The 26,901-nt window shown below is 40.7% G+C and overlaps 1 protein-coding gene and 1 long non-coding RNA gene across 8 annotated transcripts in view; one reads left to right on the top strand and one right to left on the bottom strand.

Moving 5' to 3' along the window:
* The window catches only part of MKLN1 (muskelin 1), a 396,990-nt gene that overhangs the window by 303,026 nt on the left and 67,063 nt on the right, over positions 1–26,901 (bottom strand). The window lies entirely within an intron of this gene.
* On the top strand, positions 1,972–24,386 carry LOC147373795 (uncharacterized). Its single transcript, XR_015162143.1, has 3 exons — positions 1,972–2,064; positions 15,436–15,546; positions 22,434–24,386. It is a non-coding gene; the product is annotated as an uncharacterized LOC147373795 (long non-coding RNA).

The raw sequence follows: 26,901 nt of genomic DNA on the forward strand, positions 1-26,901 counted from the left end.
CCTGCCATCACCATCTCCCATCCCACACCCATATCCAGCTCCATGTCTACACATTCATGGACAGGCCCCTGAAACTCATGTCCCCAAACAGCCTTGCAACATTTTTGATCATGCATCAGTAAAAAATGTGGGGATATGTAGCCACAAAATATACACATTATATATATATATACATATATATCATCCTTATGGCAGAAAACGAAGAAGAACTAAAGAGCCTCTCGATGAAAGTGAAAGAGGAGAGTGAAAAAGTTGGCTTAAAACTCAACATTCAGAAAACTAAGATCATGGCATCCATCCCATCACTTCATGGCAAATAGACAGGGAAACAATGGAAACAGTGAGAGATTTTTTGGGGGGGCTCCAAAATCACTGTGGATAGTGACTGCAGCCATGAAATTAAAAGACACTTGCTCCTTGGAAGAAAAGCTATGACCAACCTAGATAGTATATTAAAAAGCAGAGACATTACTTTGCCAACAAAGGTCTGTCTAGTCAAGGCTATGGTTTTTCCAATAGTCACATATGGATGTGAGAGTTGGACTATAAAGAAAACTGAGCACCAAAGAACTGATGCTTTTGAACTGTGGTATTGGATAAGACTCTTGAGAGTCCCTTGGACTGCAAGGAGATCCAACCTGTCCATCCTAAAGGAAATAAGTCCTGAATATTCATTGGAAGGACTGATGCTGAAGCTTAACTCCAATACTTTGGCCACCTGATGGGACGAACTGACTCACTAGAAAAGACTCTGATGCTAGGAAAGATTGAAGACAGGAGGAGAAGGGGATGACAGAGGATGAGATGGTTGGATGGCATCACAGACTTGATGGACATGAGTGTGAGTAAGCTCAAGGAGTTGGTGATGGACAGGGAAGCCTGGCATGCTATAGTCCATGGGGTTGCAAAGAGTCCGACATGACTAAGCAACTGAACTGAACTGAACTGATATATAAATACATATCAAAAATGCAAGTAGAAGAATAAAATAATAAATAAATAATAAAAAGTAAATTCTTTGATTCTATACTGTTGGGAACCTATTTCCAGATTATATCTCAGGTTAACTGGGAAACTGTTTCCTCACGGTTATCTGAATTCTAAAGATAGTTTCTTTAGATTACCAGCCCTGGTTATCCAGTCAATACCTGAATATCCTGGTTAATCTAGGTACTGCTGTGAAGAGATTTTGCAAATGTAATAAAGTCCCAGGTCAGTTTTGTTGTTGCTCAGTCACTCAGTTTTGTCTCACTCTTTGTGACCCCATGCTCTGCAGCACACCAGGCTTCTCTGTCCTTTACAATCACCTGGAGTTTGCTCAAATTAATGTCCATTGAATCGGTGATGCCATCCAACCATCTAATCCTCTGTCATCCCCTTCTCCTGTCAATTTACCTTAAGATATGATTATCTAGGGACTTTCCCTGGTGGTCCAGTGATTAAGACTCAGCCCTTCCATTGCAAGGCATGCATGCTAAGTCTCTTCAGTTGTGTCCAACTCTTTGTGACCCTATGGAACATAGCCCACCAGGCTCCTCTGTCCATGGGATTCTCCAGGCAACAATACTGGAGTGGGTTGCCATGCCCTCCTCCAGTGGATCTTCCCAACCCAGGGATCGAACCTGTGTCTCTTATGTCTCCTGCATTGGCAGGCGGGTTCTTTACCACTAGCACCACCTGGAAAGCCCCTTCCAATGCAGGGGACACAGGTTTAATCCCTGGTCAGAGAACGAAGATCCCACATACTTGCAGTGCCAGCCAAAATAAATAGGTAACACTTTTAAGATATGAATATGTAGGTGGGCCTGGCCCATTGAGGTGAGCCCTTTAAGAGATCTGTTTTCCTCATTTGGTAGCAGAAGAGGAAGTCAAAGAAATCTGAAACATGAGAAAGATTCCAGAGTTATTGCTGGCTTTGAAAACAGAGAAAACCAGTGAGAAGGAACGGGTGGGGCCTCTAGAAGGCAGAAGGAAACAGGGACCTCAGTGACCCAGACATAAGGAACCAAGTTCTGCCAGACATCTGAATGAGTCTGCAATCAGAGACTTCCCTAGAGCCTTCAGGTAAGAGTCCAGCCTGATGAATACCATTATTTCCACCCTGTGGGACCCCAGGCAGAGAATTCAGCCAAACCTACTCCGTCTTCTGACCTAGAGAATGGTGAGCTAGTAAATGAGCTGCTGTTCCAGCCCCCAAGTTGTGGTGATTTGCTACACAGCAGTAGAAAACTAACACATCCCTTTGGCTTTCACATCTCTAAAAGTAATAATGTCAGGCAAGTCCAAGAAGCACTTAGAAAACAAATATTAATAAGATTATTTAATTAATGTGTTTTAAGTTGAAAAGAAATATATTGAATTATTTCCAAGAGGCTATGATTTTTTAACTATTTATAATAGCCATTGAGGTTCGCTTCAGGGCAGCTGAACTCTTTAATCACAGGTTTGTTTTCTCATATTTATTGCAGTTGGGGGACAGAGATAACTTTAGAAGCCACATCATGAGGGTTTAGAGTGTGGAGTTGTTGCTTCAGGGGGACATAGCTTAATCTGCATGTTTTCATTTCACAAAACAAGATGCTGCATTTTATAGATACTCTACTGAATACCACATCTACATGTCAAATACAGGGGTTTTTTTGTTGTTTTTTAAGCTATAGTTCCCTTTCTAAAAATCTTGACCTTCACCTTGGCAAATGCATTGAAATTTAGCAAGCTGTATTCTGATCTTGAGAAAATTATAAGAGGAGAGGCAAAAGATGATCATACTTGTTTTAATAAAAGTGATCACTGAGATAGATGAAAACCAGAAAGTGGGGCAGGAACATTCTGACCATATAATCATGCACTCAGTAAACAGATACGAATGGTGCTAAGCCTGCTAACCCAGATTTCTCCTCTTGAGTCAGACGTAACCATGGAGTTCTCTGAAGAGCTCAACCCCACAACCAAACAAAGTGGACCGGAGAAGAGGAAAGGGGTCATAGTTAAGTAAATCAGAGGTTGTATTCAGGGTAAGCACATTCCAGTTTGGGGAGTAGACTTTATATACAAAATGAGAAGTAGAGCTTGGTAGTTAAAAGCTGCATGACTCTAGGCCAATTACTTAAATTACCTGAGCCTCAGTTTCCTCCTGTCTATGTCAGGACAGTTTTTCAGTGTTCTTAGCACCTGGCCTAGAACATGGAGTTCTCAATAAATGATGGCTGCATTAAGATCATACAATCTTATCTTTCCACCCTTGTCCAAGAATCCTGTATAATCATCTCTATTCTAATGGATGCTAAAAGCCCTGCTAGCTAGTCCGAAGCATCATGTTCAAAGCAAAAGACTACAGGCCGGTGTCCAGGCCTGAAGTCTAATGCAAACACTCCCTTAAGTCAGGGAGGGACAAGCGGATTCCCCAGGCAAAGGCAGGGTACTACTAATTAGAGCCACAGACAGAAAGATCTGCAGGCAAATATCCACAAATAAAAATCTTTTTCTAAAATAATCTAGTTTTCTGGCCCAATCAGTTGACAATGACTTGGCCATTGAAGATCATATTTTTCCAACATGGTCCATTTTCTTGGCTTTCCTAAGTTACTAATTATGACCATGTTTTCCCAAATGTGGAAATTCCCCTTGTGCAGATGCCGCTGCTGGCCAATCCTTCTTTCCTGAGAAGTCTCCACAGCACAAAAATATTTTTGTTTTCCCCAATTGCCCACAGGGAAAATTTCCTCACTTTTTTTTCTCTCCTCCCTTAAAGTCCTCTGGCAATTTCCAGGAATCTAAATAAACCAGAATCACTTAGATCACAGGAGAGCCTTTGAGATGTTCTACTTCTAACATAGCAAAAAAAAAAAAAAAAAATCCTAAACTTTAGATTTAACATTATTAAAACAATCTTAAATTGAGTATTTTGGAGGTTTTGTTTTATTTTGTTTTAATAACCAAAGCAATGCCACTGAAATCAAAATACCTCCCACTCCTGCCTGAGACTATGGCTCTGCGACTTGGGAGCTTAAATTATAAACAGAGGTGATTATCTTTGTATCTGGATCAAATGCCATTATGTAAAATGTGCTTCATACACATTAAAGCCCTACACAAATGTAGGCTTTTGGCACCAAGTGGGTATACACGATGTGAATAGGGAGTAATTATTCAAATAATAAAAATTCGTTAGACGATTTACCCTGGTTACCTATTCATCTTCTGGGTTTACTGAAGTGCTTTGTGCAGGGCTGACGACAGCATAGGTACTCCAGAGATATTTTGTTCTTTTCAGAACATTCATCAAGAAGCACATTTCTGTGCCAGAAGCTAAATTTAGTTGGTGGGGAGAGGGCAGTAGAGTGATGAATCAGACTAAGACTCTGCCCTCAAGGTCTTAATAATCCAGTAAAGAAGGCACAAAGTACATACTAGCTCCGTGGTTCTCAGCCAGGCACGATGTTGCCGCCCCGCCACCCTCACCTCACCCCTGGGACATCTAGCAATGTCTGGAGAGGTTTTTGATGACCAGAACTAGAAGTGGGGGTGCTACCGGCATCTAATGGAAGAGGCAAAGCATATTGCTAAACATCCTACAGTGCACAGGACAACCCCGCTTAACAAGAATTAGCTGATCCAAAATGCTATCAGTGCCAAGCTTGAGACACTCTCAAGCAGCTGAATTACTTAGAACAAAGGGCTGATTGATTGACTGATTGATAATTGTTAGTATTGGTCCACATGGTAAATAACTTTCACCCTATGACCCCAGTCATTTTGAATTTGTGCCTGTGCCTAACCCATTATAACTGTTCAATGTCTTTTGAATGAATGAGTAAATTCAGACAGGTGGTAATTAAAGCATGAGATAAGGTGTCACTGCTGCTGCTGCTAAGTCACTTCAGTCGTGTCCGACTCTGTGCGACCCCATAGACGGCAGCCCACCAGGCTCGGCCATCCCTGGGAGTCTCCAGGCAAGAATACTGGAGTGGGTTGCCATTTCCTTCTCCAATGCGTGAAAGTGAAGTTGCTCAGTCGTGTCCGACTCGTAGCAACCCCATGGACTACAGCCTACCAGGCTCGCAAAATGAATAATAATTTAGAGTGAATTGTTGACTAAAGAGGACACAATATTTCTACCATGATGCTGAGCATATAGTAACTGCTCAGTGAATGTGAACTCAACATATTCAGATAACCTACATTCAGATAACCAACATTCATTTGCTGAAAAAGCTTAAAGTGCACAATATTGAAAAATCTTATCTTTAAAACAGTCCTAGTAGTAGCTTTTCTTCTTGGAAATACTTCATATGAGTGGCATATCATACCATAAAGGGATAAAAGTATGTACTTTTATATGCATTCAAAGTTTTCACTAATTCAAATTGGTTCTGTTTCTAATGTGCCTAATCAGCTAATATTAATGAAGTTTCAAACAATGAGGTGGCTACTTAATCTAGGGAAGGAGGAAGAAGTGTTTCGAAATATGGCCTTAATTCCTTTATATAGTTTGGAGAAGGAAATGGCAACCCACTCCAATATTCTTGCTTGGAGAATCCCAGGGACAGAGGAGCCTGGTGGGCTGCCGTCTTGGGGTCTCGCAGAGTCGGACACGACTGAAGTGACATAGCAGCAGCAGCTTTTAGATAGAATGTGGCTCCTACTCTTTATATATAATAAAAGTAAAAACAAGTGACATAGGCGTGGACTTTGAGCCTTCTGCTTGATTTTCACAAGTATCAATAGTAAAAAAAAAATGGTGAAGTTCCACTCTCGATTAAAATGAAATGGTATCTTTAAATTAGAACATGTCAGTGACAAAATATTTGATTTACTAAAACCATTGACACTTTTTTTCTGGAAAATGAATCAGGTGGTCTTATATTCTAGTTTAATCAGATAAACAGAGCTATTATTAGGTGAAAATATCTGTACTTCTGATTAAGCAATTACCTTTAATTGTAATATGCAGGTTACCAAGGAAATATATTGGCTTTCCTCTTTCATCTATTTGACCTGCATTTTCTCAGTTGTAAGTTGGTGAGTAAGTCAGGAAATGGCATCTAATTTTGTATTAGCATTAGTCAAATATAAGTAGGAGGGGAATGCTAGCATAAAAATTTTTAAATAAAAATAACTGGGATGATCTGCCTTGTATGATAATCAGTATCAATGTTCCCTGAATTTAACATACATAATGGAGATCACAATGTCCTTGGTTTTTGAAACATAAAGAAAAGAAAATTTCTTTCAAATTTAGCAATTTCCAGCCAAGTCTTTGCCCAAACATGAGTTTAATGAGGTATGTTTAAGAGTAGGGGAAGGAGAATTTCACTCTTTCCTTTTCATAAAGAAGTAATTAAATAACAATTATTTCATCTCAGTAAGAGAAAGAATCTTATGGGATACATTCACCAATAAATAAATGAATGAAGAGTGATGCATTTTAAAAAGTCAAAGATTAGAAAATCAAAAGAATAAATCTTGACTCAGGGAAATATTCAGTATGCTCAGAAAAAGAAACATAAACAGTAAAAATGGACCTTGATGTGACAAAGCCCACCTCCCCCGTTATTGAATAGTTTTACTTATAAAGAAAAAGATTTCTTCTTTATTCTTCCTATAGGGGAAGCAGGTTTGGCTAAGCAAGAATAGTATTCTTAGAAGGGTTCTAGATCAAGATGGCAGAGTAGGAGGATATTCAGCTCACCTCCTCCCCCAGATACACCAAAACTGCAACTACACAAAGACCAACTGTCTCTGAAAATGACTCAAAAACTAGCAGAACAGATTTTCTACAACTCGAGACATAAGGGAAAGGCCCATTGAGATGGGTAGGAGGGACAGAGACACAGTCTAATCAGAACCCACTCCCCCCATGAGTTACCCACTATCAGGAGGGATATCGTAGTCACAGAGCTTTCTCCCTGTGGAGCGAGAGAGCCAGACTTCAGGTAGACTCCCCAGCCAGGGGGACCTGCACCAGAAAGATGAGCCCCCACTAACATCCGGCTTTAAAAACCAGCAAGCTTACATCTGGGAGAGACAGAGGGCTGTGACTCAATTTTTGTTGTTATTCAGTCAGTCATGTCTGCTTCTTTGCGACCCCATGGACTGCAGCACACCAGGCTTCCCTATCCTTCATCATGTCCCGGAGCTTGCTCAAACTCATGTCCATTGAGTCAGTGATGCCTACAAACATCTTGTCTTCTGTCATCCCCTTCTCCTCCAGCCTGCAATCTTTCCCAGCATCAGGGTCTTTTCTAATGAGTCGGCTGTTCGAATCAGGTGACCAAAGTACTGGAGCTTCAACATCAGCATCAGTCTTTCCAATGAATACTCAGGATTTATTTGCTTTAGGATTGATGGGTTTGAACTCAGTTGATAATATACTCTCAAGAATATCAATTGATAAGAGCATCAGCTCGATAATATATGACTATTATCCAACTATAAAAACAAGGATGAAATCTTGCCATTTCCAACAACTTGAATAGACCTAGAGAGCATTTCACTAAGTGAAATGAAAAAGATAAATACTATTTGATTTCACTTATATGTGGAATCTAAAAAACAAAATAAATGAACAAACAAAACAGAAACAGACTCCTAGATACAGAGAACAAACTGGTAGTTGTCAGAAGGCAGGCAGGTTGGGAGTTGGGTGAAGAAGGTGAAGGGAATTAAGAGGTAAAAACTTGCAGTTAAAAAATCAAATGAATCATGGGGATACAGAATAGGGAATATAGTCAATAATATTGTAATAACTTTGTATGGTGACAGATGGTTAACTGGACATTGTGGTGATCAGTTCATAATGTTTATAAATGTTGAACCCTATGTTGTACATCTGAAACTAATGTATTACTGTGGATCAACTACATTTCAATTTAAAACAAGGAATACTATTCTCAGGTGAACACTGAAGTGGCAGATTTGGATTGAACAGTACATATGACAGTGTATGAAAAAGCAGACATCCCTTTGCTGACAAAGGTCTGTATAGTCAAAGCTATGGTTTTTCCAGTAGTCGTGTATGGATATGAGAGTTGGACTATAAAGACAGCTGAGCGCTGAAGAACTGGTGCTTTCAAATTGTGGTGCTGGAGAAGACTCTTGAGAGTTCATTGGACAGTAAGGAGATCAAACCAGTCAATCCTGAAGGAAACCAACCCTGAATATTCATTGGAAAGACTGATGCTGAAGCTTACATGCCAATCTTTTGGATACCTGATGCAAAGAGCCAACTCACTGGAAAAGACCCTGATGTTGGGAAAGATTAAAGGCAGGAGGCGAAGGGGGTGACAGAAGATGAGATGGTTGGATGGCATCACTAACTCAGTGGGCCTGAGTTTGAGCAAACTCCAGGAGAGGGTGAAGGACAGGGAAGCCTGGCGTGCTGCAGTCCTTTGGGCTGCAAAGAGTCAGACGTGACTTAGCAACTGAACAACAGTGTATATTTGCCTTTACTGATAAGCATGAACTTAACCAGAAGAGCGGGCAGAATCTCTTGTACCGGGAATAATGTAATTTCTATATATCCTGGCATCTGCTGTATTGAGCTCCTGCTACAGCTTTTCTGGCCTAAAGCAAGGGCAGAATGACTGGTCGTTCACCAGGGAAGACCAAGGTGCTGTGCATCTTTCCTTCCCTTCCTCTCCCTACCCCTGGAAAGCTGTTCTCATGGGGATTAAATATATTGCCAAGACAATGGAAATATGAAATGGCACCAAATTGTGTATTCAAAGAGCCACAGGAAGATGGTTTTGCTAGAGTATTTGCTACAAGGGAAAGTAAAGTGAGAATGTAGGCATCAGATGATAAATAAATAGAAGTGCTCGGCAAGAGTTTAGGTTTGCCTATCATTTCCTATTAATATTGCCTGGAGAAACATCAACAACCTCAGGTATGCAGACGATATCACTCCAATGGCAGAAAGTGAAGAGGAACTAAAGAACCTCTTGGTGAGGGTGAAAGAGGAAACTGAAAAAGCTGGCTTAAAACCCAGCATTCAAAAAACTATGATCATGGCATCCAGTCCCATCACTTCATGGTGATTAGAAGGGTAAAAAGTGGAAGCAGTGACAGATTTTATTTTCTTGGGCTCCAAAATCACTGCAGATGGTGACTGCAGCCATGAAATTAAAACACCCTTGCTCCTTGAAAGGAAAGCTATGACAAACCTACACAGCATAGTAAAAAGCAGAGACAGCACTTTGCTGACAAAGGTCCATATAGTCAAAGCTCTGGTTTTTCTAGTAGTCATGTACAGACATGAGAGTTGGACCATAAAGAAGACTGAATGCCAAAGAATTGATGCTTTCAAACTGTGGTGCTGGAGAAGACTCTTGAGAGTCCCTTCGACTGCAAGAAGATTAAACCAGTCAATCCTAAAGGAAATCAACCTGAATACTCATTGGAAGGACTGATGCTGAAGCTGAAGTTCTAAAACTTTGCCTCCTGATGTGAAGAGCTAACTCATTGGAAAAGACTCTAATGCTGGGAAAGATTGAAGGCAAAAGGAGAAGGGTGTGGCAGAGGATAACATGGTTAGATAGTATCTCTGATTCAATGAACATGAGTTTGAGCAAACTCCAGGAGATAGTGAAGGAAAGAGGAGCCTGATGGGCTGCAGTCCATGGGGTTGCAAAGAAGCAGACTTGACCGAGCGACTGAATAACAACAACATCATCTCCTACTCCAAAGGTGATGTTCATTTAATTGCTGGTAAACTATCAGCACTGGACAATCAAAATAGCTGTCTAATTAAGCAAAAAGGATACTTTGCCATAAACAACCGGAATGATGAAACTAATATGTACCAGCTTAGTATCAACTGATTATTTTACATGGTTATGAGAGTCAGCATAATGTTGACTCATAAACTGAAAGCATGTTGGAAACATATCTTGTTGTAATATTTTCAGATGCAGCCAGATTGAGAGTCAATCACGGATATTTAGAATAAATAAACATATCTGCTTATTTCTATTGAACTCATACTCTTATAATTGCTTATGGACTGATCATTCTGCTCTTCACTTCCTCTCATCACTTTTCAGAAGAACTAGACATTTTCAAAAGTTAGGTCTAGAGTCTCTTTAAGACCCTGTTTAGCTGCCTGAGTGCAAATTGCTTTTTAAAATTCTAAGATATCCCTTATCCCATCTCTGGAATAGCATTCCTGTAACCTCTATGACACTTATTTTTAGGTGGTGGGATGTGGGATGGTTTTTGCTTTCTTTCTTGTATTTGTGTGTGTGTGTGTGTGTGTGTGTGTGTGTGCGTTGTTTGAATTTTTCAATAGTTTCTCTTTACAATTAATTAAAATTAATAATCATTAAAGAAATCTCTCCTTTCTACTCACTTAGCCCAAATTGTAGTTCACAGTCTTCTACCCTGTTAGCTCACTGGTTTTCTAAATTTGCTTCACCAAAACTCAACAGCAGTTTCACCCTTAACAGTTCAGCTTGAAAGAATCTCCCATATGCCCAATGTGAAAAGGCAGACTGTCTGCTTCTTTCATTGTGGAAAGTTCATTACTGACCTTTCTTTCATTGTTTTTGTTCTTTGTGTTGTCACACCTAGTTTTAGAATACTGCTGAACTCTCCAGTTTCCTTTGAAAAGAATCCCATCATATGGTACAATTTAGGCAACTTGGAAACACATTGTTAGATAGTATGTGTAAATGTTGGGAAGATCCCTCAATAAGATAATCTCAGAAATTTTCTTTTATTGTATGGGTGTCAGAGTGACAAAAGGGGATGAATTAGGAAGAGATTCATAAAACACTGTGCTACAGGGGGTTCTAAATTCTATACACAACTTTTCTTTGCAAGATCTGACTCTCATAGTGTGGTTGGTACCATGGACAAATAAAATCTCCCAAATGTCTTTAAGCCCAATGGTTCAGCTCCTTTACATTCCTCATGGACCCTAAATGGTTGTATTTACTTGAGACTGGGGGGTCCTGGATCAGTAACATAGTAATAAAATTTAAAAATAGTTGATATTTTAACGGGTGGCAGGATTAGGAATATTTTTTTTTTCCTTTTTGGCCTTGTGATTGAACACTTTTTGTGCTCTAAATACTCATCTACCAGCATAAAAAGGAAAAGGTAGGATATTTTTGTCATTGGAAAATTTTCAGGTCAGTCTGGATGACTATCAGGTATGATCTACAAGAGAGACACAGAAAACTTGACTCATGTATCCTCTTAACGTTCCTTTCATCTTTAAATTCTGTGCTCTGAAGTCCACCCTCTAAACATAGAGTGGTGATGTGCCATACTGAAAGGATAGGAGTCTCTTCTGGTCACCCTCCTCAGTTTGTCTTGAACCAGCAGCTTCTGTGAAGGTGGCAGCTCTGAAAATTAAACAGGAGATGGAACGGGTGGGAAATATTCATAGGAAACTTGGAGCTGTCCAGCAGTCAAAGTCCCAACTAATGAGACTTAGGACAGTTTGGAGCAGAGATTCAGCTATCTGTACAGGTGTTCAGAATGCTTAGATGTATGTAGAAGTATTTGCTTATCCAACCCCATCCCAAGGAGATATTTTCTGCTTTCTATATTGCTTTTCATTTTAAATGAGGTCAGTGGTCTTTTAAATTGTGTAGGAAAAAAGAAAGCAATAATATACAGGGTGAGGTAGAAGAAGAAAAGTCAAAGACAAAGGAAGGCAAAAACAGGACTGTTACAGTGTACAAGTAGTCTTTCAGCTTGTTAATTTAACTCTTTAGACACATACACATACACACACGAACACAATATGTAAACATGCCCTATGACTGTATGTGTTCAGTCCTGTAGCAGCTTCATTATTTATATTTTGCAATCAGTAATACAGTCACTATAGCATACCATTTAGGGAAAAAAAAAGACTGTGTCAAGTTTTAGCTTACAAAGACTTCCCAGAACATATAACAAAAAAAATTTGGATAAATTTGGCCTAAAAATGTTGCCATCGTTTTCCCTTTGCAAGTGGCAGATGTATTCACTTTGATGAATCCCCACTTGATGGAGGTTCCGAAGAGTGACATAAAAATCTCTAAGCATGTTTATAATTGTCTTCTAAGTGACTGGATACTATTTCTCTTTTTCTTATATTTTCTTCTGAAAAGAGGAATCAATGTTTCCACTGACATCCTAGATTTGAAAAGAAAGGGGATTGGGATAACATCTCATCTGGTTCCTATGTATTAGGCAGTTTTATAGGTAAGTAACCCAGTTTTATAGGTAAAGCAGCTGAATGTGGAGAGGCTAATTGCTCTGTAATAATTTATAATAATTTTTAAATTTACAGAGTAATATGTATTCACTGTAGAAGATACAAGAAATATAAAACAAACAAAAAAAATCAAGATCATCCTGGTGTAACCATTCACATTCTGATGTATAGCCTACTAAATACAGATGTATGGTTATATACATATTTCATGCTCAATATTTCTTTAAGAGAAAACAGAAAAGGTAAAGTGAAAGAGCTCTTGGTCCATCTGATCCTAACCTGAACTTATTGTCCACATATTTTAAACATCTACTTGATCATGTCTCCTCTACCCTTGGGCTCAATCTGACAACAGATTGTAAATCAAGTGCCAGATTTCCTATTTAGAAACTAGCAGTAGGGTTGTAGGCAACGCCTTACCTTTCTTTTCTTGAACAGAGACCCAAGAAATTGTGAAGGAAATATGATACTGCAAAAATTGGCTTTATTTTTGTGAGGTAACATTGGAGGTCCCCATGTTGACAGCTGCAAAGGCAGTCACATGTTTAATAGAGCAAAGAGCCCTACAAAGAAAGAAGTAAACTTTAGCTTTAAAAGTCCTTTTATCCTCCATGATTTTGATGGCTTTAAATTTGTCACCTGAATGTGATATTAACATAATCGTCTGCATTTCAGCTAATGAATGCACCTGCTTCTAAGACTTTATTTTAGCAGTTTTAATGAGCTCTTCAAAAGAGTTTGCCTGGACTTACTGCACTGCTAGAGAAATAGCAGCTGTAAGCAACTAACAACACATTCAGTATTTGAATCAAGCTCTGTGAAGTTGTTAAACTTGAGAAGGAGTATCTATCCATCTGTCTGTGATAAGGGAAATGAATCTGAGATGTAGCTGTGGCATTTGGAAAAAGCACTAGAGTAAGTGGGGTTGGCCAGCAATGGTTATTCCTGTTTGGCCATAATATATGGATTCCAAGCAATTCATTTAAGCTCTCTAAACCCCAGTTTCTCATCTATATAATAATGGTACCCAACTTATAACTTTGTAAGAATCAGATGCCTCATTTGTTGTAAGGACTCCATAATGTTAAATTTTTTTATAATTATTGTTTATTGCTAAGCAGATATGACTTTAAGTGGATCAAACAAATTTAATTTGATTGGCTATAAGTTGTCAGATGGCTCTTAGGTGAATAATTGCTCACTGAGACCTATAGTAAGAAAAAACCCAAACTGATCTCTTTTACCTAAGTAATTAGGAAGTCTATATCAATGCTGAATCATCATACCTTAACCCCACAGTGAAGATTTTTAAACATCTTCTAGAAATTCTTGAAGTTCAAATCCCTAAATAATCTGATAAGCCATTTAGAATATATAAATATTATGTAATGATGGGATACTAGCATAAGTATTGACTTTTAATATATATTTTAATACTTTTAACTATCAAATTCATTCATACTTGTTACACTCTGATTTCAACACTACATTTTCATGACGGTAGTCTCCCTCCTCCTTTTTTCTCATATGCTCCTGTGTATTTTAATTTGAAAAGTAAGTAGTAATAACCCATCCAAAACTCAATTGAATGGAAAATGAAAAATAGGACAAATGTCACTTTAAAGATACACACAGCAGACATATTACTGCTCAACTGGAGGTAACACCCTAGAATAAAGATGCCAGATTGATCTCTCTCTCTCTCTCAGTCTCTCACTGGTTCTTTCTGGAAAATAGGTAGAATAAAGGTAAGAGAGCTATTAAGAAAATGGAAAATCCTCTGATTCACAATTTATTTCAATCAAAAGTGAGACAATTACTCTGGCTGGGATGGATGTAATTTATTTTCTAGATTCCTTCTGCCCGTTATACCCTTCTGACCAACAGTATTTCCTCAATAATTGGAGTTAGTTCATCTATGCTTCACTCCATATGACATAATGCTATAGAATCAGAAGACCAAACCAGTTTAGGAATCTTTGCCAGTTTCTTACAGGGATTTCTCTGAACAAGCATTGAGTTCTAGAAACCATCAACTTGAACCTGCTGGATTAGGTGGGTTTCTGATAACTGCTTGCATCCCCACATTTCAAAAGATCCATTGTATCCAGAGTTGCATGAAGTATCTTTTCCAGAAGACATTCAGTTCTTCTCTTAGACCATAGTTCTGTAATCTGAGAAAATAACCCCAAGGGAGCTCACTTCCAGCTGTCCTTTGACTGTGTTTTGCTATGGGAGGACAGCTGGCCTCACAATGAAGAGGACATGTTTTCTCTGGTCTGGCCATTCACAGAATAGTCCTTAAAAGGGCACCACTGAAGGGTAGCCACAGCATCACCTTGGAACCATTTAGAACCAGAGTCCCAGGCCCCATCCCAGATCTACTGCATCAGAATCTACAACTTAATGAGATATCTAGGTGGTTCATTGGAGAAGGCAATGGCACCCCACTCCAGTACTCTTGCCTGGAAAATCCCATGGACGGAGGACCCTGGTGGGCTGCAGTCCATGGGGTCACGAAGAGTCAGACACGACTAAGCGACTTCACTTTCACTTTTCACTTTCATGCATTGGAGAAGGAAATGGCAACCCACTCCAGTGTTCTTGCCTGGAGAATCCCAGGGACGGGGGAGCCTGGTGGGCTGCCATCTATGGGGTCGCACAGAGTCGGACACGACTGAAGCGACTTAGCAGCAGCAGCAGCAGCAGCAGGTGGTTTATATGCACATTTAGGTTCAAGAAGCAGTGGTCAAAGAGATCTGCCTGAGATTGCTCTTTTCAGCAACAGGACCCACCATCTCCTATTCCAGTTATAGCCATTCACTTTCCACTTTCAGTCTCTAAACAGATTTCTCTGCAGTGCTCCTGAGCAAACTATCCCTATCTGGATGAGTTCCCAACCAGTGGGTCTCAGACCCACTGGTAATTGCATTGATAGTAATCTGCATTTCTATGGTCAGGTAGTCAAACGTGGCAAAGCACAGCCTCCCCACTAGCAAAACCATACCCATTCCTCTCCAAGTCATCTTGCCCTCCCTGTTCCCACAGCTGTAGTGTTACCATGTTCATAAATTATTGTTAAAGAAGGAAATTACCAAAAGAAAAAAAAATTGTCTCTATAAACCTGCATAGTTTAGAGCTAAAGAATATGTTAAAATTTTCCATTGTGGAAATTTCCCAGCTACTGGGCTCTTCAGATTTTTTTTTTTTTTTTTTTTTTTCAGAGCTGCAAGCAAAGAATGGAAATTTCCAAGCAGCATCAAGGGCTGCTGTTCTGCTGACTGTCTTGCTCAGCCGGGGTCATCTGCTTCTCTAAGACATCAAGGAATGCCAAGGTAGGTCTGAGAGAACACACACACTTCCTCTGCAGGAAGGAAGGGATGTCTTTGTGCTGCCTCCCGGCTGCGATGAGGAGACGGGTAGGAAAGGTGACATGCCCTGCTCCATCCACTTGAGTGTGAATTTTGTTGATTGTTAATCACCTATCAGCAGCTTATCTTGTTTGACATCTTTCCAATGGCAGCTGGCTGGCAGGTCTTTTGTTTTTTAAGAAATCTCTAAGGTGGATGGGAGACACAAAAGAAAGGAACCAACATTTGTTGAAGTCTACTCTTTTAAGACTCTGCCAGATATTTTATATATCACTTAACTTTTCTGTGACCTGCCCAAGGTTAACTTCTGACTTTCTGCACACCAAATTTTGAAAGCTTCATCTGTCCTTCTCGAGACAGACTTACCTCCCTCAGACCCTCCCAGAGATTGGTCATCTTCAAGTATGCTCAAAGTTTCATCCCCACCACTTCGATAATAACAGCTCAGTTCTTTTTCACTGGATCTAAGTTGAAATAGATTTCCCTTCACAGCTGCTCCTGATATCTGAGCCAACAGGCATCTAATAGTTCCCTAAATTCTGTCATGTTCCTCCCCATGCACTACTGCTGCTACAGCAGAAGTCTGATGGTGGCAGCTCCCCGGAAGGCCACACGTGAAGATGTCAGCTTCTTGTGAACAAGTCCAAACACCCTGACTGGCTCTAGGCCAGAGAGAATATTCCCAAACCCAGGTTGTGTGGCTTTGTCTGAACGGGTTTGGGAGTTTTGTTTTTTTGTTTTTAATGTCTTTCTTCCACCCTCCCCAGAGTTTTGGGGTATTACAAGTAGATTCTGAATAGACTAAGGAGCAATAGACTAAGGAACAACACATGGTACCCGGAAAAGAACAGTTACAAAGGATTCCTGACACTATTGTTGCTATTTATATTTAACATTATTTATTAAGGCAAGTTTGGTAATAATGAAGATATACTAGGAATACTTTTTTAAAAACCAACACATGGATAGTGAGGTTTTTAAAACACTATTTATTCCACCTTTTCAGTCACATCCATGTCCCTAGATAGCAATGTTGCCTTTGACAGTGACCAATTTTAAAACTACCTGATCGTGGAAGTGGAGGGAAGTAAGAATGGTTGGCAAGAGTACTGTAGGTCTGTAGTCTCAAAGACTAACATTTGATTTAGCCATTGGTTACTTCTGTGATAACAATTTTCCGTATCACCTTATTAAGTGAGTAAAAGTGGCTCAGTCGTATCTGACCTTTTGTGACCGCATGGACTGTAGCCCACTAGATCTCCTGTCCATGGGGATTTTCCAGGCAAAGATACTGGAGTGGGTTGCCATGCCCTCCTCCAAGGGATCTTCCCAACCCAAGGATCGAACCCAGATCTCCCTCATTGCAGGCGGATTCTTTACCATCTGAGCCACCAGGGAAGCATCCCTTTACTAAACCCAAGTCTGATTCCTTGGTGGAATTCATCAAGATGGTATTTTAATATAGGCCTAGGTCTCATATAGTACATGCCACATTTCTGACAGGCTTCTTTCCACTCCTCTGCATTTGTCATTAGCAAGAAGATATTGGTCCTCTTAGTAAAAGACAATGATATGATGATTCATATCTGTGGGTGGGGCTGAATAGACATATGATGAATACTCCTTTTCACTTTAGACCTCAGAGATGACTTTGTTTTTTAATTTATGGCTGGAGGACATGCAGGTTTAGATGCTGTTTGATTTCAATCATGGCCCCAGTTCTCTCCCCACTGTTTACCTGCCCTTGCAATGTGATTTTGCAGTCCCTCCCTTCAAGAGTTAAGACTATTTCCCCACTCCCTGAATCTGGGCTGGCTGACTTGTTTTGACTACTGGCAAACAATGCCAATTATAATGTGCCAGTTCCTAGCCTAAGCTCAAATGTGCAGTACTAATTTCTTTCTTTCTTAGAAAATGCCACTGCTACATGAACAAGCCTCAGTTAGTCTGCTGGAAGGTGAGAGCTCCTGAGGGGGAGAGAGGACCCTTCCTAGCTGAGGCCATCCCAGACCAGCCAGTCCAGAGCTAACACCAGCTGACCACAAATGCATGAACAAGCCCACCAAGATCAGCCAGGCCCACGCTAGATTAACAGGACTCATTCAGCCAACTCACAGTCTCATGAGAAATAATAAATGGTGGCTATTTTAAGCCACTAATTTTTAAGCAATAAGTTATGAAACAATAAGTAACCAATACAGGTAACCAATTCTACTTTTTTTTTCTTCCTCACTACCAGGAAGCTTAGAGTCAAATTGGAAGGCCAGTCACAGAATCTATGTTCATTCATTTATTAGCCATAAAGGGTTCATGTTTATTGTACTCCTTATGGCTAATGTATTTGCAATCTTCTTTCTCTTTGATAGCAAATTTTAAAAATCAACAATTATCTGCCATGTTGGTTCTAAAACCAAGTCAATCCTGTGTTTTAAATATTTAGGTGGTTTTTATTTATCAGATTAGAAGAGAGGGCTCCAGAGCAGGATTGACAAACATTTTCTGTAAAGAGCCAGAAAACGCAAGTTAAGTAATTACGGCAAGTTTGGTAATAATGAAGATATACTAGCAATACTTTTAAAAGAATCAACACATGGATAGTGAGTTTTTAAAAGACTATTTATTCCACTTTTTCAGGCACATCCACGTCCCTAGATAGCAATGTTGCCTTTGACAGTGACCAATTTTAAAACTTAAAAAAATTTAAAACAAATTAAAAAGTTGGCTTAAAGCTCAACATTTGGAAAACTAACATCATGGCATCTGGTCCCATCACTTCATGAGAAATAGATGGGGAAACAGTGGAAACAGTGTCAGACTTTATTTTTTGGGGCTCCAAAATCACCGCAGATGGTAACTGCAGCCATGAAATTAAAAGACTCTTACTCCTTGGAAGGAAAGTTATGACCAACCTAGATAGCATATTCAAAAGCAGAGACATTACTTTGCCAACAAAGGTCCGTCTAGTCAAGGCTATGGTTTTTCCAGTGGTCATGTATGGATGTGAGAGTTGGACTGTGAAGAAAGCTGAGCGCCGAAGAATTGATGCTTTTGAACTGTAGTGTTGGAGAAGACTCTTGTGAGTCCCTTGGACTGCAAGGAGATCCAACCAGTCCATTCTAAAGATCAGCCCTGGGATTTCTTTGGAAGGAATGATGCTAAAGCTGAAACTCCAGTACTTTGGCCACCTCATGCGAAGAGTTGACTCATTGGAAAAGACTCTGATGCTGGGAGGGATTGGGGGCAGGAGGAGAAGGGGATGGCAGAGGATGAGATGGCTGGATGGTATCACCAACTCAATGAACATGAGTCTGAGTGAACTCTGGGAGTTGGTGATGGACAGGGAGGCCTGGCGTGCTGCGATTCATGGGGTCGCAAAGAGTTGGACACGACTGAGTGACTGAACTGAACTGAACTGAATTTTAAAACTACCTGATAATGGAAGTGGAGGGACCTGCTTTGCAGGCCGTACAGTCTGGGTCACAACGACTCAACTCTGCCATTGTAGCACTGAGGCAGCTCTAGACTACATGTAAACAAATAGGCATGGCCCTTTTCCAAAAGGGCTTAATTATAGAAACAGGCAATGGATAGGATTTGGCCCTCAGGCCACAGTTTGCTAACTCATGATCTAGGGCAACCTATGTTACTATGCAAAAATATCTTCACCTATACCATGATCCCATCAACTTTATTGTAATTTACCTCAATTACTTTGAAAAAACAATAAGTGACTTTATTTCCTTTCTCAGAAGACAAGAAGGAGCTGACTATAAAGTAAAGCTGTATACACTAAAAGCGTTTGTACCAGGGCAAGGACAATACTGAACAACTTAAAATTCCATAGCCACTTAGTCCATAACTGGTTATTTACTTAATGCTAAAGGCCAGGGTGACACAAGCAATGTCTCATTTGTTTTGTTTTGTTTCCCAGCCTGTAATCTCAAATACTGATTTAACAAATGCACGGCTGTATGTCACAGTGAGGATGGGGCCCCAGTTGTACTTGCCTACTTGGAGCTCCCTGAATGTATTGTGCTATTTCACGCCTCTCTAGCTCTGCACACAATGTTCCTTCTGCCTGGAACACACTTAGCCCTCTTCTCTTACTGGCTAACGCCCACTCTCTGATCAAAACTCAGCTCAATGATACTGCCTCTTGGAAGACTTCCCTGAGTGCACCTCCACCGCCTCACCCTCAGCCTCTAGTCTGCACATTCAGTCTCAGCATTTAGCCTACTAAATTAATCATTAAAATAGTTAGCAATGCTTATACAGTACCAAGGACTAACTATGTGCTAGACACTGTTAAATGTAGTCATTTAATTAAAGTTAGTGGTAAACCTGCCTATTTCTCGAATCCAATCATGCATTCAAAAACATATATTGAGTACCTCACAATGCTTGTGCTAGGCAAAAAAAGATAAATAAAACACAAGCTTATACTATAATGTTGGAGAAGGAAATGGCAACCTACTCCAGTATTCTTGCCTGGGAAATCCCATGGACGGAAGAGCCTGGTGGGCTATAGTCCATGGAGTCACAAAAGAAGCAGACACAATTCAGTGACTAAAAAAAAAAAATAAACAACCCAAATACTATAGAGTAGAAGCCCTCTGAAGGCACACTGTGCCTTGTTTCTTTTTTCTCAACACCTAGCAGTGTCCAGAGCAGAGATTTTAAATTAATATTAGGTGAATGAATGAATGAAAATAGCTAATACTTATGCAGTACCTAATATGGGCCAGGCAATGTTCTAAGCTCTTTACATGTCTAAACTCCTTTAATTTTTATAATAACTTATGGGGTGGCTAGCAAGGGTACCCCACTCCAGTACTCTTGCCTGGAAAATCCCATGGATGGAGGAGCCTGGTAGGCTGCAGTCCATGGGGTCACTAAGAGTCGGACACGACTGAGCGACTTCACTTTCACTTTTCACTTTCATGCATTGGAGAAGGAAATGGCAACCCACTCCATTGTTCTTGCCTGGAGAATCCCAGGGACGGGGGAGCCTGGTGGGCTGCCGTCTATGGGGTCGCACAGAGTCGGACACGACTGAAGCGACTTAGCAGCAGTAGCAGCAGTGTAATTACCACCATTTCATATATGGGGAATTGGAGTCATGGAGAATTTTTAAGTAACTTGCCCAAGGTCACACAGCTAGTACATGACAGAGCTGGTTTCAGGGTCCATGTTCACAATCACTGGATGAAATGAAAGCTTGCATGACTCACCATAAATCCATTGTCACTCCTGGAAAAGTAATTCAAAGGACACATCTTTGATGATACAGGTGGCGCTGTGGTAGCAGTTATAAGCTTTAACCTAGGAGTCAGAACTGTGTTCACATTTGCCCTCAGGTGCTCAGTGTAAGTGACCAGTGTTATTGAAGTTGTGGATGGGTGTCTCTTAAGCGCACCCTCACATTTACTCACATAACATTCCAGTGGATACTGAATCCCAAACATTTCTCCCACTGCCTTCCCCTGCTCTTGAGTGGACATGCCTTGATGCCTGAGGGATGACCCCAGTACAGCTCTGCCAGCATGTGACTGCTGTTTTGACTTTCCTGGTGGCAAGTAGGATTAATTATAAAGCAGATCCATCTACATTGGCCCACTCAAATCAACACTTAAGCCAATGAGCATTTTGAAGAAGCCTATAGAGGCATGTCCAGCATGCTGGTGAACCTGGCTGGCCATGTGTAGGCAACAGGATGGTTGCCAGTCACTCACTGATGACTCTGGAAGTCCCCATGGGGCCTCCTAGGCAATATACCCCTCAGTGGGGAAGACATAGACACAAACTGGCCTGCAGCCACTTCTGAGAACAGGCTGGCTCTGCTGAAAAAGAACAAATAGGTATTTCCAATAGAATTTTGCTTTTGAAGCAGACATAGGTTTGGAAAGTTTTAGATTTGAACATTCAGTTCAGTTCAGTTCAGTAGCTCAGTCGTGTCCGACTCTTTGCGACCCCATGAATCACAGCATGCCAGGCCTCCCTGTCCATCACCAACTCCCAGAGTTCACTGAGACTCACATCCATCGAGTCAGTGATGCCATCCAGCCATCTCATCCTCTGTCATCCCCTTCTCCTCCTGCCCCCAATCCCTCCCAGCATCAGAGTCTTTTCCAATGAGTCAACTCTTCGCATGAGGTGGCCAAAGTACTGGAGTTTCAGCTTTAGCATCATTCCTTCCAAAGAAATCCCAGGGCTGATCTCCTTCAGAATGGACTGGTTGGATCTCCTTGCAGTCCAAGGGACTCACAAGAGTCTTCTCCAACACCACAGTTCAAAAGCATCAATTCTTCGGCGCTCAGCTTTCTTCACAGTCCAACTCTCACATTCATACACGACCACTGGAAAAACCATAGCCTTGACTAGATGGACCTTTGTTGGCAAAGTAATGTCTCTGCTTTTGAATATGCTATCTAGGTTGGTCATAACTTTCCTTCCAAGGAGTAAGCGTCTTTTAATTTCATGGCACTAGAAAATAAAAGTGAGAGACTTCCCTGGTGGCCCAGCATTTAAGAATCTGCCTGCAAATGCAGGAGACATGGGTTCAATCTCCGGTCCGGGAATATCCCACATGCCTCGGGACAACTAAGTCCGTGTGCTGCAACAAGGAGTAGCCCCTGCTCGTCGCAAACCAAAGGAAAGCAACAAAAGCCCAGTGCAGCCAAAAACAAAGAAACAAATAACTTTTTAAAAAAAAGAAAAGAAAAGTGATCACAGAGTCCCTGAAGATTCTGGAAGTCCCTGGTCCATCTGAATGTAGAACAAATGTGCCCCTTCTCTTGTCTCCAAAAAGTTTCTTCGAAATACTGGACTCTCCCCCCTTACTCCCTTTGCAGTTAGGTAATACAAAGAGGCAAGGAAGCAGTGTTCTGGTGGCCTCCACTGATGGAGTAGAGGGCCTACAAAGATGTGCCAGGACTAGCTCTCACAAGCCTCCAGTTCTCAGTCTGAGGCACAACAGAGGCCTGAAAGAATCCGGCAGTTCAGGAACTGGCTCTTACAAGCAACCGTGTGACGCCGCGGACCCCTGCAAGACTGTGCCCACAAGTACTTGACAAGGTGCGAGAAGATATTCTCTACCCATTTCTCCTCTACAGGCTTTCTTCCCAGTCAGGAATTAATTACGGGACTTTTCCAGGAAAAACTGGGAGACTCAAGAAACATCCGGTTGACCAGTGTGTGTGTGTGTGTGCACGTGCACGTGCTCAGTTGTGTCTGACTCTTTGTGACCAAACATGTTTTTCTGGGTTTGGGTAGAATTTATAGCACCTTATTTTTCTAATGAAAAGAATTTGGACATTACTGTATTTATACCTCATTTCATATAATTTAACATTTAGTTTTCTGCTTTTTTTACATATTTCATTATGTAAAACTTGCAATTTCCCAATCTAGATCATAAACTCACTGAAGGCAGGGATAATGTCTTTACTTCTTTTGAATCCTCTGCAGGACCAGCATAAAATGGAGGAGTGCAAGACTAGTGGTCAAAGGAAAATGACCCCAGGATTGTGTCTGGAGACCTGGGTAGCGTCTCTGTTCCTGCACCCTTCCACTGGGGATAAGGGCTGCAGGAACCACAGAACCCTCTGAGATGCAATTTCCTTCTCCTAAGATTGCCCCACTTACCTTACCAGTTTGTTGGGAGGATCAAATAAGATAACATATGTAAATTTTGTAAAGCAAGATTTGCTAGCTACTGAAATGTAAGAAATCTTCAGAAGAGGCACTCAGTAAGTATCTGATTGATTTTTAATGATAAGGTATTGTCTTCCCTTCCCCTCTTTACTCTGTTCCTTTCACTTCAGTTCAGTTCAGTCGCTCAGTTGTGTCCCACTCTTTGCGACCCCGTGAATCGCAGCACGCCAGGCCTCCCTGTCCATCACCAACTCCCAGAGTTCACCCAAACTCATGTCCATTGAGTCGGTGATGCCATCCAGCCATCTCATCCTCTGTTGTCCCCTTCTCCTCCTGCCCCCAATCCCTCCCAACATCAGAGTCTTTTCCAATGAGTCAACTCTTCGCATGAGGTAGCCAAAGTATTGGAGTTTCTCAGGATTTAATTTCATCTGAGTGGCAAAGCCACTCCACATCTTCCTGAAACTGTGTGAAATGTCCCTTAGAGCATTTCACTGCATAGTTACCTTCAAATTTGATTGAAATTTAAGCAAACCAACCAAATAAAGTCACAAAGCATATCATGGTCCCACCTATCACACAGGGTTCCTAGATATCAATACATTTGTAACTCACTAGGGTTTCAAAGCCTTTCTTATGCTTTATCAGCTCACTCACATTGTACCCAAGGCAAGGATTATGTATATTTCTATATTCCAGAGTATACTTGATACATAGGAGCAGCAGATCATTGCTCGAAGTCCAAACCAGATGAGAAGAAAATGAAAAATGTAACACCTCGTATGAGAAATTTCACAAAGAAATGACACTATGAAACAAATTTTTAGAATTATTCATTCATTTAGTCTTTATTTTCTACTTGTTCTTAGCAGAGGAGACAATCTCTCTGTAGTAATAGAATTCTACAGAATTCTATTCAATACATTAGAAAAATCTTTTAAACATGGTTATTTCTTAAATGATTCTGGAAGATAAAAAGGTTAGTTACAGGGTTTCTTCTCATTTAACTGGAGAATGAAATGGGGATACTAAGACACAAAGTAAGTTGTATGTTCTAGGGATTAGCTTATATAGATTTCTGACTCCCCATCTAATATGTGGATCCAAATAAAATGAAAGTAAAAATAACTAGAGAACTGATGACTTGTTCCTGGTAATAAGTGCCATCTCTTACTGAAATTTAAAAATTTTATTATCTTCAATTAATTCATGAAATTCATCTGAGCCTATTTTTTTCCAGGTTCAATTATAGAGTGGCAACTGAAGGACTTATAAACAGGGTTGAAGCATTTCATTGACATACTGAATGCAAACTAGCTTTGAACTTCATTGATGAAAATATTTAAGATGCACTTATAATGGGGCACAAAAAGAGGACTCTTTTGCAGAATAAACCAATCTAGAACAGTTTCCTAAGACCTCATTTATTGTCTTTTCAAAACTTTTTATTATGGAAAGTTTCAAACATACCCAAATGTAGAAAGAAGAGTAAGAATGCACCCAACTTCCATTCTTATGAACCCAACATTCAGCTTCAATATGTGGTCAGTCCTGTAAGGCGTTCACTCAACATTAGTAACCATTAAACTCACACTATATGCCAATAAATTTTAATGTTCAAAAATAATAAGTGCTTATTCATGTATATTTATTTTACATATATATGTTTATTAAACAATTTTAATTTTCCTCAGGCATTTTTCTCTCTCAAGTCTCTCTCACTTCCCAGGGATGAAGTGAGGCCAGCCTCATCCATAGTCAATACCAGAGGAAAAATACTTAAGAAGAGGAAGAAGTGGTAGATTTTAAATGTATTAATCTATTAATTATTCACTTCCTATGACACCATGCCTGCTCCCTTTGCCTAAAATGTAGGAAATAGTGATGATAGGAAGGAAGCACTTCCAACAACAGAACTGAAACTTTTGTCTTTTTGCTCCATTATTATATCAGTTCAGTTCAGTCGCTCAGTCGTGTCCGACTCTTTGCAACCCCATGAATCGCAGCACGCCAGGCCTCCCTGTCCATCACCAACTCCCGGAGTTCACTCAAACTCATCTATCGAGTCGGTGATGTCATCCAGCCATCTCATCCTCTGTCGTCCCCTTCCCGTCCCACCCCCAATCCCTCCCAGCATCAGAGACTTTTCCAATGAGTCAACTCTTCTCATGAGGTGGCCAAAGTACTGCAGTTTCAGCTTCAGTATCAGTCCTTCCAATGAACACCCAGGACTGATCTCCTTTAGGATGGACTGGTTGGATCTCCTTGCAGCCCAAGGGACTCTCAAGAGTCTTCTCCAACACCACAGTTCAAAGCATCAATTCTTCGGTGCTCAGCTTTCTTCACAGTCCAACTCTCACATCCATACATGACCATTGGAAAAACCATAGCCTTGACTAGACGGACCTTTGTTGGCAAAGGTCTCTGCTTTTGAATATGTCTCTGCTTTTGAATATGCTATCTAGGTTGGTCATAACTTTCCTTCCAAGGAGTAAGCGTCTTTTAATTTCATGGCTGCAGTCACCATCTGCAGTGATTTTGGAGCCCCCAAAAATAAAGTCTGACAGTTTCCACTATTTCCCTATCTATTTCCCATGAAGTGATGGGACCAGATGCCATGATCTTGGTTTTCTGAATCTTGAGCTTTAAGCCAACTTGTTCATTCTCCTCTTTCACTTTCATCAAGAGGCTTTTTAGTTCCTCTTCACTTTCTGCCATAAGGGTGGTGTCATCTGCATATCTGAGGTTATTGATATTTCTCCCGGCAATCTTGATTCCAGCTTGTGCTTCTTCCAGCCCAGCGTTTCTCATGATGTACTCTGCACAGAAGTTAAATAAGCAGGGTGACAATATACAGCCTTGACATACTCCGTTTCCTATTTGGAACCAGTCTGTTGTTCCATGTCCAGTTCTAACTGTTGCTTCCTGACCTGCATAGGTTTCTCAAGAGGCAGATCAGGTGGTTTGGTATCCCCATCTCTTTCAGAATTTTCCACAGTTTATTGTGATCCACACAGTCAAAGGCTTTGGCATAGTCAATAAAGCAGAAATAGATGTTTTTCTGGACCTCTCTTGCTTTTTCAATGATCCAGCGGATGTTGGCAATTGGATCTCTGGTTCCTCTGCCTTTTCTAAAACCAGCTTGAACATCTGGAAGTTCACGGTTCACGTATTGCTGAAACCTGGCTTGGAGAATTTTGAGCATTACTTAATTATATAATGAGTGGCAAAATAAGGGGTCACTCCATTCTTGATAATAAAGGGACAGAGAGGGACAAATATTGTAACCCAAATGTTTCAAGGTGGAGAGTTTCTTATACCTGAAAGTGAAAGTTGCTCAGTCTATATCTGACTCTTTGCGATCCCTGAGACCCCATGTGCTGTAGTCCCCATGGAATTCTCCAAGCAAGAATACTGGAGTGGGTAGCCGTTCCCTTCTCCAGGGGATCATCCTGACCCAGGAATTGAACCCAGGTCTCCGGCATTGCAGGCAGATTCTTTACCAGCTGTGCCACCAGGGAAACCCAAGAATACTGGAGTGGGTAGCCATTCCCTTTTCCAGCAGATCTTCCCAACCCAGGGATAGAACTGGGGTCTCCTGCATTGCAGGCAGATTATTTACCAGCTGAGCTACTGGGGACCGAGCCTTCTTATATGTAACAGGTA

The sequence above is a fragment of the Bos grunniens genome, chromosome 4 (genome assembly GCF_055505025.1).
Source record: "Bos grunniens cultivar Pamir isolate PY7600 chromosome 4, Bosgru_T2T1.0, whole genome shotgun sequence".
Classification (NCBI taxonomy): domain Eukaryota; kingdom Metazoa; phylum Chordata; class Mammalia; order Artiodactyla; family Bovidae; genus Bos; species Bos grunniens.